The sequence below is a fragment of the Desmodus rotundus genome, chromosome 4, assembly GCF_022682495.2.
Source record: "Desmodus rotundus isolate HL8 chromosome 4, HLdesRot8A.1, whole genome shotgun sequence".
Taxonomy (NCBI): Eukaryota; Metazoa; Chordata; class Mammalia; order Chiroptera; family Phyllostomidae; genus Desmodus; species Desmodus rotundus.
The window spans coordinates 63,862,405-63,874,464 of record NC_071390.1 but is presented as its reverse complement, the minus strand read 5'-3'; the positions used below and the strand labels follow the sequence as shown (position 1 = coordinate 63,874,464).

Sequence of the window (12,060 nt, the reverse complement as noted above, 5' to 3'; positions counted from 1 at the left end):
TTTCAAGTTTCTGTTCATTGAGACTAACAGTGCAAACTTCTCAGGCCTAACTTTCTGGTATAAAGACCCCTGGGCCTCAGATGACATCTTAGGATGTCTCGCCTCACCTCACCTAGTATTTGGGTGTTTTCCTTGTTTATGTCTTGGCAGATGAGACTGAGGATCTCTCTGCTCCCACAGTCCCTCTGTGCTGGGAAACTGGCAGCCCCTGCATGCCTGCACCAGCAGTGAATGATGAGGCAGGGGTAGGTCCTCAGAGAGGGAACTGCCAGCGGCAGGGAGGAGAGTTGCTCTGGCCCACCTCCTGGGAAGCCATGTGGTGGCCAGAAGGATGTCTGGACTGCAGCCAGCTGGAGAAGCCAACTCAGTATTGGGGAGCCATTTGCTGGGAGGGGCCCTGCATCTGGCTCAGGTCAGCTCCCTTGCAGAACCCTGGCCCCTACTGTGTCATTCTGAGGTTCCTCACTACGCCTTCTTACAGAACGCTGTGTACCATTTAGACTAGAGCATCTCACAAGCAAATTTATCCAAGCATATTTTGGGCCAATTGAAGTTGTAGGAACACTGCCTGGGGAAAAAAAATAGATCTTTTCTCATTTGATGTGTGGCAGATGAGAGCAATGAGAGGCCCATGCACTCTTCCCTGTGTGCAGTGATTGCTGCCCAGGGCCAGGGGCTGGCTACCTCATTATCCTGCTTCTCATCATCACTTCAGAGATCTTTACATGGGTGGTTCCCACCAGACAGCTGGGTGATAGTGGAAGAGGAGTGGTAAAGTGGGATCAGGAAAGTTATTCCACGGGATGCTTACCAGGTCTAGCTGTTTCTACCTATTGATCTGGGAACTGGGTTGTCTCATCCCAGACTGACCATCACAATTGTCGCTTTGCTTATGCATGGCTTGTAGGCTGTCAGAGAATGGACACCCACCTTCTCCTCATCCTCTGTTGAAGAGTGGGGACCCTTGACAGGGAAACCTGATAACTCATATCATTTGCACCCCCTGAGGGACTTCAGAGACATAATGAAGAGGAAGTTATTAGTTCAGCACAGTTAACGAGCACTCATTCCTATGTGCCTTGCATTCAGACATGATTGTGATTATTATTTTTTTGTGAGAGTACACTGGTTTGTTTGTTGCTGTAGTCTCAGTGAGAGCTGGTGAGGCCCTTGTCATATGCAGCTCAGGGATGGGAAGGGAACTAATGTGTGTCATGTGAAGGGTGCAGATATGCTTGAGCTGAGAGAGGTGGGGGACAGATGAGACATAAGACAGAGGCTGGGATGAGGCCTAGCTGCTTGCTTGCATGGCTGTGTAAATTGTGTATGATTCATGGGGAATAAGATGACAGGAGGCAGAACGTGTCTGGCCAGGGGGCGAGGGTGAGTCCAACCTTGGACATCTTGAGCATGCAGTGTGTGTGCTGCACGCATGCAGGCATTTTCAGTAAGCAGATGGTAGTAAAGAAGGGGTGTTCAAGAGAGGGATCTGGCCTGGAGGCCTGGGTCTCTAGCTCATGGTAGGAGCAGTGTGCTTGGCGCAAATTGTTCAGAGAGATAGTTCAGAAGGAAAATGGACCTAGGGACACAACCAGAGTAAACAAGATGGGCAAAGGCAGTGGGAGGTCAAAATGAGCTCATAGTACTTAGCTTGTGGAGTTGTGAGAATCCAAGGAAGTGATGCAAGCTGAAGTGCTTACAGCAGAGCACAGAACACAGTGAGGCTGCAGGCTGCATTTGTTGCTGTGGTAGATTGTGGTGGCAACTATTGCCCTGTCTTGTGTCTGTCTTAATTTCTCCAGCCTTTCTTAGGCACACTGTTCACCTTTGGACTCAGTCAGTGAGGAAGGGAGCTAGGACTCTGGATCACATTCTTCAGCTGGTCAGGGGAGATCCTGGGACAGAGTGGGAGGTGGCCGTGCAAGAAGGTAGGACCTCTGAGTGCCCAGGGCTGGATGGAAGGCCAGGAGAGCTGGAGTTGGTCTTCCCAGGAGTAGTGGTTAAAATCTCTGGTGGGTCTGCCCAACGTGTGACTCTAGTTTGGGCCCAGGTCTCTTAATAATCTTACGGGTCTTGAAAAAGACATTTGTGATATTATCTATTCTTCAATTGACTAATGGCTTCAAACTATGTGATACCATCTATTCTTTAGTTGACTAATGGCTTCAAACTAGCCCCTCAAGGAGAACTTGGGAGGAAAAAGAACTTCAGAACTTTCCTCGTTCTCCCACATTTCATTGACCTTGGGGTCCTGGGGGCTAGCATTGGCCATCCCCTGGGACTTCCCTAGCCTTGTCCTATAGTCCTTCCCTGTGCAACATGGGATCCACCAGCCACATGTGGCTACTAAGCACTTGAAATGTGGCTAGGACCTACCTTTTAATAATATTTAATTATGATTAATTTAAATTTTAAAAGCTGACAATTCAAGCATTAGAAAAATTTTAGATATTTTGGGACAACTTGATTACCTGAATCTACTTTTCTAAGGGTAAATTTTATGAAATCCAAAATCAGATTGGGTATTTCTGAGGCAAATTTAGCATTCAAATTGAGATGTGCTAAATTGTGTGTATAAATGTAAAAATACATACCAGTTTAGAAGGCAGTACAAATATAAGCTATCTTATTAATAATAATTTTATAATGATTACATGTTAAAATGGTAATACAGTAGTTTCCCCTTATCCACAGTTTCACTTTCTGTGGTTTCAGTCAACTGTAACCCAAAAATATTAAGTGGAAAATTCCAGATACAAACTACTTAAAAGTTTTAGATTGTGTGTCATTCTGAGTAACATGATGAAATCTTGTACTGTGTCATTACATCCCGTAGTCTAGTGTAATCAGGCTTTATAAGTTACCCATCCATTAGTCACTTAGTAGTCATCTCAGTTATCAGATCTACTGTCCCAGTACCACAGTGCTTGTATTCAAGTTACTGGTGCGGCTCAGTGCATTGAGTGCTGGCATGTGAACCAAAAAGTCAGTTCAATTCCCAGTCAGGGCACATGCCTGGGTTGTGGGCCAGGTCCCTGGTTGGGGGCACGTGAGAGGCAACCATACATTGATATTTCTCTCCCTGTCTCTCCCTCCCTTCTCTTCTCTCTAAAAATAAATAAGTAAAATCATTAAAAAATACTTATTTTACTTAATAATGGCCCTAAAGTGCAAGAGTAGTGATGCTGGCAATTCAGATATGCCACAGAGAAGCCATCAAGTGCTTCTTGCAAGTGAAAAGGTGAGTGCAGTACAAGCTATTTTGAGAGAGAGAGAAAGAGAGAGACCAAATTCACATAAGTTTTATTATAATATATTGTTGCACTTTGTTATTGTTGTTAATCTGTTACTGTGCCTACTTTATAAATTAAACTTTACCATAGGTATGTATGGGAAAAAAGGTAGTATATATAGGGTTTGGTATTACTCACAATTTCAGGCATCCACTGGGAGTCTTGGACCACATAGTCCATGGATAGGGGGTGTCTACTGTATTTTGGATCTATTGGGCTAAGTAAAATATGCTATTAAAATTAATTTCACTTGCTTCTCTTTACCTTTTTAAGGTGGCTACTAGAAAACTGGGGAGACCTGACTCAGCTTCTGGTCTGAGAAGCCCACGGCTCTAGGTTTCACTTAGAGAACATGCCATGGGGTGAATGCAAAAGTTTTGCAGGTTTGAAACAGACGGCTATCATAATGTGTGGTAAACTATGGACTTGCAGTGATAGTGATGTGTCCGTGTGGGCTGCTCAGTTGTAACAAATGGGCCTCCCATTCAGGTGGGAGGCTCTGCGTGTGGCAGGGTCAGAGAGAATATGGGAACTCTCTATACTTCGTACTCAATTTTGCTGTGAACCTAAAACTCCTCTAAAAAATAGTGTATTTAAAGAAATACCAAACTTCAAGCAGAAGAGTAGGAAAAACTAGCAACAAACAAACAAAAATCAAAACCAGACATCTCAGCGTGCCATCGATGCTTTTTTGGTAAAGAAATTTGTTCACTTAATCTCTGCTAATCAAAGACACGTGCTTATCAAAGCTTGTCATCATCTGAGCATCCTTGAGATTGCCTGTCACAGCACCCAAAGTTGAGATGCAGGCAGGAGCTGCCTGCCCATAAAGTGAGGAGTTTCTCTTGAGATTCTCACCAGGAAACTCAGAGAGGGCCAGAAAGGAAGAGAATGCTGTTTCTTAATTTGTCCTCTGTTTTGGAGAACAAGACCTCAAATTAAACCTGGTGATTACAAGCAGATTCCCCCCAGCTTTGATTAGGGACATGGTTTTGCACTGTAGAGCCAATTTCAGACACTGACCCTTTCCCAGGCCCAGGGTTGAATTAAGCATGTTTGAGAGTCAGAAAGGACAAGAATATCTTGCAAAGTGGCCCTCAAGAGTTCTAGGGGAACTATTAATGTTTAATTTCTTCAGTTCTGTGTTCATTTATGAAAATTATCAGTCTTAGAATTTTTTACTTTTCTGTTCGCATATTATACTTCAGTAAATGTAGCATACTTAATGAAAGGCCCCAGATGTGGCTGTCACCATCACCAAACCCACAAGGAGCTGGAGGATGCTGTTGCCCAAGTGGCTTTTCTACCTCCCCAGGGAGGCCTGGCTGTCCTTGCCAGCTGAAATGACATGATGCTTTAGGATTTTGCAAATGGAGAGAGGATGGAGTTGATGTTGGATTGCCAAGTACTTTCCACTCTTTTTCCACCATCTGCCACTTTCTCTGACCTACAGTCATCTTCACAGACTTCTTCATTTTAATAGGCTAAAAACTGGGGCCTAGAGAAGCCAAGAGACTTCAACAAGGTCACTGAGCAAAGATTTGAACTCAGTTCAGACTGAGTCCCCTGGGCCCCACAGGATGTTCCAGGGGCCATGCCCAGGACTACATGGCATCCCACAGGCTGGAGCTAAGTGGGTGGGCTGCCCATACTGTGGGCTAGTCTGCCACTCTGTCAGTGTCCAGGAGCCATCCTGCCAGTCATGGGATCAACTTGTGTTCTTTTCTTGTACCAGGCTCCATCCTTGCTCCTGTCTGGCACTTTAAAAATGTGTGAGGGACCCCCAACCTGCCCCACTCCACCCCACCACCATATAATGTAAATCAATTTTTCTCCCACATTGGATCGTATTTGCTCATGAGTGGCTCTGCGGCATTTCACCTCTGCCAGCGTGTTGCCAGCCCTCAGAGGTGAGTGTGCAGAATGCTAAATGAGCTCCCTTGATGTTACACCTGAGACGTGTTTGTGTTATAAATGGGTACAAATTGAATTTGGCTTTAGGTGATGTACGATGTCTGTCACGTTTTTCCCATGGTAGGACAGTTAGAGGAGAGCTAATTTGTTTCAGATTGGGTATTTCCAAGCCTTTGGAGTGTTTGGGGCTGCCATCTCCCTTCTGTAATTACTAGGATGGAGCCACAGCACTCTGGTCTGCAAGTGAGCTGGCCATTGCCACCAGGATGCTGGCTGTTGCCCCCTAACCCTTGGCATGCCTGCTTAGGATGTTCCGTGGCCCTGACCAGAGGTGCCTTTGCCTTCTTTGACCCCTGAAGACCTGGTTTGGAGTCAGACAGTGCTGTATTTGAGTTCTAATCTGCTGTTCATTATTACCTACCACATTGGGGTGTGGCTTGAAGTAAGTCACATGCCTGCTCTGCACCTGAATGCTAACTTCCACTAAGGGGCTTCCAGGAGGATCCAGAGGACAATCTGACAAGGGCCTAGCAAGGGTGTTCCATATGTGTGAACTGCTTTTCCTGATCTGTAAAGTGAGAGTGTGAGGTCCACCTGATACCCTGACAGGCTGGAGTGAGCAGGTCGGAGTGGGGTTGGGCTCGTGGGCAGGAAAAGGGGAAGCAACCTGTGTCCAGAAGCCCCCAGTCCTGTAGAAGCCCAAGGTTGCAGTCTCCTCCCTGATGGGGCACTGTGACCATCCTCGTGGGAACCTGTAGTGAGCATGGGGAGCTTGCTATTACAGTGTTTGTGGGAGCACAGTCACTTCACAGGGGCGCAGTGTCTCTGCAGAGGGAAGCTGGGGTGGAGGCAGCAGCTGTGAGACAGGCTTGCAGTTATCAGCACTGGGGGTAGGTTGTGTGCTGGTCCCTAGACCCCTCTGTGGCTCAGAAGCCAAACCTGGTCTGAATGTATCCCCTAGTGGGCTTCCAGGGACCACCTGGCTCAAACTGCTTATGTCCCTGCCTTTGCCCTGTCTTGACCAGAGACCCCTTCCTGTCCTTGATTGTCTCTGAGTCTGGCATTCAGTATTGGGTCTGCTGACCATGCATCTTGATTTGAGGGTTTGTCAACTGCTCTTTCCACGTGTTGAGTGTCTATGGGATGAGGTCCCTTGTGGACTGGGTCTCCTGGGATGTGCCAAGTACAGAAAAATATATGGTTGTATCATGAGGAAGGAGAGGGTAGTGTTTTGTGGCTGGTGGCAGAACCCTGGGTCTGAGGCTGGTGGAAACTCCTGCCACTCAGCCTCTGACAAGGCTGGGAGACAGGGCTGCTCCTCTCAGTGACACATCAGAACCCAGTGCTGCACACCTTGGGGATGAGTCTGTGGCCCCATCATTTAGCTCTCTGTCCAGATCTGGTGGGCTCCAAGAGCTCAAAAGGAATAGCCTCTGCTGCCCAGCAGCTGGCGTGGGCCTTGCTGCCGCATGGCATGCACCAAAGCCAGCTGTTTGCTCTTGGCCTTGGAGCTGCAATACAGAACCTGGAACTTGGAGTGAGAGATGGGTGGTCATGCTGTGCTGACAACGCCACATGTGTAATTGATGTTGCAGTGTAGGATGTGTCTGTCTTGCAGCATTTGCTCACTGCTGTCTTCTCTGTCCTTACAGAGTGTGGGAGGCTGGAGAGCAAGTCACTGCTTCACTTGCATCCACCACAGGTGCTCACAAAATTCTGACTGAGCCGGGGCATTTTTGGTGTTTCAGGGAGAGGTTTTGGATGCCAGGGTTTGGTTATGGCTTATGGTGTGAAGGAGCTCATGAGAAGTCTATGTTCCCAGGGCTGAGATAGATGGCTCAGGGACTGTCACCCATGAAATGATAGTGTTGATCCTCCTGCTTGGAATGTGACCATTGCCCCAGAATTTTCCCCTTTCCCCACAGATATGAGGCAAACATACCACCAGCTGAGAGGTGGTGTGTTTGCCTCATACCAAATGCCAGCAAGTCCAACCATTTTTTCTGTACCCTCTAATCTTCATAGTGACATGTGTGTAACCTCTTCCTGGGCTTTCACACCCTTTCTAGCTCAGGTGCCCGGGAGAATCTGTGTTTGAGGAGCGAGATGGATACAGCAGGTATGTGGTGAGGTGGTGCCAGTGTGGGGCTGGACTGTTGGACTCAGAGATGGGCCAGGTACTGGTGCGGGGGCCAGTCTCCTTCTCTCTTGGTAGCATTCTAGAGTCCACAAAGGACTTGCATTCTTTCCACTTCTTCCTTGCCTCCCCTATGTGTAATCCCTTCAGCTGCCTTTCTTGCCTCAGCATGCTCAGTTACCAAATCATTCTCAGTTTTTAAGACCAGTTACACTGATTCAAGTGACTCAAGGGTAGAAGGACTTTTGAGTAGTCAGCTGGCCTCTGATTGGATGTCTACCCCTTGTCCTGGGGACATTAGGGACAACACAGCTCACTGTCACAGTGAGTAATGACCCTGGGATGCCTGCTCAAGGGTTCCAGGGAAGGTGGTGGGTGAACCTCCATTTCTGCAAACAAGGATGAGGCAATGGGCGGCAAAAGGTGAGTCAGTGTTCTGGGGTTGCGTCAGTGCTCACCCAGATCTAATGTGGGGCCTCTCAGCCCAGCCCTCTCCCAACAACTCAACTTACTCTGTGACCAACCACACATTAGGTCCTTGGGAGCTGCAGAGAAAGGAGCTGGAGAGCAAGGAAAGGTGATAGACATCTCTTGATACTTATCCACGTGCCTGGACTTTTATGTTTAGTTGTTACTGTCATAGGTAAATGAGGGAACTGAGCCTCACAGAGGTTTGGCTCATTTGCTCAGTGCCTCACTACAGCAAATAAATGTTGGGATAGAATTTGAATCCAGGAACCTGCCAGCAAGTCCAGTCTTTTTTTCTGTACCACCTCAACTTCACAGTGACATGTGTGTAACCTCTTCCTGGGCTTTCAGACCCTTTCTAGCTCAGGGTCTAACAGAATACCACCACACTGTAGTGTTCGGTAAAAGTTTATTGAGAGAATGAATGAGCCAGTGCTAGACCAAAGACTGATACTGTCCCATACCAAAGTTCCCTGGTCCTGTGTATGCTGAGTGTAAGAGGCGACGTCTCTACTCTATAAAGTCTGTGGTCTCTCAGCCTCATGGTTCTGCCCATGATGGTTCTCATTGTTTTGTGAGGAGACAGAATAGTGCACGTATAAGAGGGACTGAGTTTAGGGGTAGAGGCCCAGGCTCTGAGAGAGAGAAGAGGACCAAGGTATGTGGCCAAACACTCTTCAGAGCCAACAACAATGAAATATCGCAGAAGCATGAAAGATGTGAAAAGGAAGAAAGAAAGGCTTGAGTTCATTCATTCATTTTTTTTCTTTTTAAATTACAGTTGATATTCAATACTATTTTATATTAGCATCAGGTGTACAGCATAGTGGTTAGACATTTATATAATTTATGAAGTGATCTTCCTGATAAGTGTACTATCCACCTGGTGCCATACATAGTCATTACAATGTTATTGAAGATTTTCCTTATGCTGTACTTTACCTCCTCATGACTATTCTGTAACTACCACTTTGTACTTCTTAATCCCCTCATCTTTTCCGCCCATCCCCCCAACCGCCTTCCCATCTGGCAACCATCAATTTGTTCTCTGTATCTAAGAGTGTTTCTATTTTGTTTGTTCATTTTGTTCTTTAGATTCCACATATAAGAAAAATCATATTGCATTTGTTTTTCTCTGTCTGACTTATTTCACTCATGTATGCACACTTTAGAGAAGAGTCATAGAAATAAACTTATTTATAACTTTAGCCTATGTGGTTAAAAATGAAGAGGGCTTGCTTCCTTTGATTCCTCAGCAAAAATGTGCTCTTCCATGTACTAGGGATTCTGAAATGGTGATCTCTGACACTCTTATAAGATATGCTGCTCTTACATTGAAGTTAAGAGCAATCAAACAATAACCAGAGGGGAGTAAGGAGGGGATGGTGGGGAGAGGGGTTTTCAGGAACTACTATAAAGGACACATGGATAAAACCAAGGGGGAGGGTGGAGGAGGGGGAGGGAGGTGGGTTTGGCTGGGGTGGGGTGGAGGGGTGGGGAGAAAATGCAGACAACTGTGATTGAACAACAATAAAAAAATGTTAAAAAAAAAAAAAAGATATGCTGCTCTTTGGGGCCAATCTGACTGAGGCTTCGGCCCCTGGATAGCTCTTTCTTGCCAGCCCAAGTTCAGACATAATGTTGGGTGTCTTTACTCACCATGTAGTTACCCTTCAACTATCTGACTTCACATTTCCTTTGACCATATTTTCAGTGGCCCTCTCCTCCATGGCCTTCAGCTTGCCACTTGTGTGGCTGCACCTTGGTCCTTAGCATCCTCTGAAACTACTCCGCCTCCCAGCTTCAGCTTTCTGACCACATTCTTAACACTCCCTTCTCCTTTACCTTCACCTCCTGTACCTTCAGGGTTTTGATTGTAAACAATAGAAATCAGCTCTAGCTAATGTAACCAGTGAAAATAGTGAATCGTTAGGATATCGGGAAGCTCAGAGAATCAATGGGAAGTCTGGATAATCAGCTTGAGGAAACAGGCATCAACCAAGTGAGTTTGGGCCACAGAGAACACTGTTAAGTCACACTCTTGACCACAGTCTGGTTAGACAACAGGGCCATTGCTGGAGTCCCGCTGCCAGTTGCACTCTGCCCCACCTCTGTTACCATGATTGTTCTCTTGATTGTACCACCATGGTGTCAGTACTGTTAGATTTTTTGCATATTTTACCACTTTTATTAGATTTGGAGAGTTGGAAAAGACCATCTAGTTTCTGCTTCTACAGTAGCTGCCAGGGCGTTGGGAGAAGAAACATCTAGCCCCATGCAGCACTCTTATTCAGAGGAATGACCTTTTCTTCTACAAAGGGTAAAGTCATGGTTGAATTTCCCCCAAACTAGAAGGGAGTTTAGTTGCTGGACAGCCAAATGAAAGCCAAATGGTCACTACATTTCATCCTTTTCACTGACTAAAGCCCAGATGCATTTATGCAATAAGTTTTTTTGAGCACTTGCCATGTGACTGGCTCTGTTCTAGGGGTTGGGCAGTGAACAAGACACAAGAATTCCTATTCATGTGAAACTTTGGGGAGATGGACAACAAATGCAATAAATAAAGGTATGGTATATTTTGTGGTGATACATTTTATCAAAAAAAATACAGGGAAAGGCCCCAGCTGGAGTGGCTCAGTGGATTGAGTGCTGGTCTGCGAACCAAAGGGTCACTGGTTTGATTCCCAGTCAGGGCACATGCCTGGGTTGAGGGCCAGGTCCTCTGTATGGTATGTGCAAGAAGCAACCACACATTGACATTTCTCTCCCTCTCTTTCCCCCTCCCTTTCCCCCTCTCTAAAAATAAATAAATTAATTAAATATTTAAAAAATATAGGAGAAGGAGATATGAAATGTTTAGAGAGACTCAATTTCAAATATGGTGGTAAGGGAAGGTGTTACTAGGAAGTTGGCATTTGAGCAAATACCCAAAAGGTGGAGAAATGACCTGTCTGAATCACTGGCAGAAGGATATTTTGAGCAGAGAGGGCAGCTGGTGGGGGAGACCTTAATGTGAGAGCTTGAATAGATGTGGGAACTCAAATGCAATGCTGTCTAAGGAGGTGGGAGGCCAGTGTGGCTGGAGTCACATGAGACAGGCAGAGAGTAATAGGACATAAAGTGAGGCAGGTCTGAACAGTGCCAAGTCTGAAAACTTTCTCCTTTTAAGTCTCTGACAATATGGACAGAAAGCCACCCACTGACTGAGTGTAATTGTAATGCTATCACAGTTCACTTCTGGTTAGCACCTGTATATTTTGGCTAATGATCTTTACAGTATGCCTGAATTTGTTCCTCCATTTTCAACTGAAGGCAGGCCTGTTGTATGGGTTGATGTCCTGTATGGATTGAGAGAGGGACTGTTGTAGGGCCAAATGGGACGTTCATGAGAGATGTTCCGGTGGTTTTCTTGTTGCTTCAGGACCTGACCAAGTATGACCAGGCATACTCCACTTGCACTTAATGAGAGGATACTGGTACACATACCTACTCTTTTGACTCAGGAAATCTGAAAACATCCAGTATACATTCGGAAGCTCAGCCTAAATGGTGATATTGTTTTCATTGTTAGGCATCCATTCTCTCCTAAGTCTCTTGTCAAGTCAGATGCTACTTTGTAAGATGGGAATAGCTACTTTCCAAAGGGCGTAAGTTTGCTTCTAAACCCTAGGAATGTCCAGACAGGCCCTACTTTCCCGAGCTCTGTACAGCATCCTGACTTACTGTAGCCATGCTGAGTCTGAGTTATGGGAGTGGAGTGTCAGATCTGTTGGCACAGCAGCCTGGACAAAGCAGAGAGATCATTCCCTTTGGGCCCTACTCAATGTTGTCAGAATTTCAACTCAGTCAGTAGTTGGAGGTGATACACCTAAAGATGATATTATTGCTTCTGAAATCCCAGGAGGTCCACTAGTGTTGTGCCTATGCCTCTTTATTAATGGCACAGGATACAAGGAGCAACATCTTATCCTTTATTTTGCAGAACATATTATTAAAGGCTTAGAACACTGACACCCAAAATAAACTTGGCCATGTTTGGAAGGTTCCTGTACTTTCACAGAAATTATTTTCTAGATATATACACATATCTTACCAAGGCATTGGTACCTGCTAATTTATAATCTCCACATGTTATCAACATAATGTCATCAACGTATTGGACTAGCATGATGTTCTGTTGGATGGTCAGTCAGTCAAATTCTGGTGAACTGTGTGGCTCAGAGCCAGAAAGTTGATATTGCCCTA

At 45.7% G+C, this 12,060-nt stretch overlaps 1 protein-coding gene across 4 annotated transcripts in view; it reads left to right on the top strand.

Annotated features, from left to right (window-relative positions):
- GRID1 (glutamate ionotropic receptor delta type subunit 1) overlaps positions 1-12,060 on the top strand; it is a 725,082-nt gene that overhangs the window by 331,778 nt on the left and 381,244 nt on the right. The window lies entirely within an intron of this gene.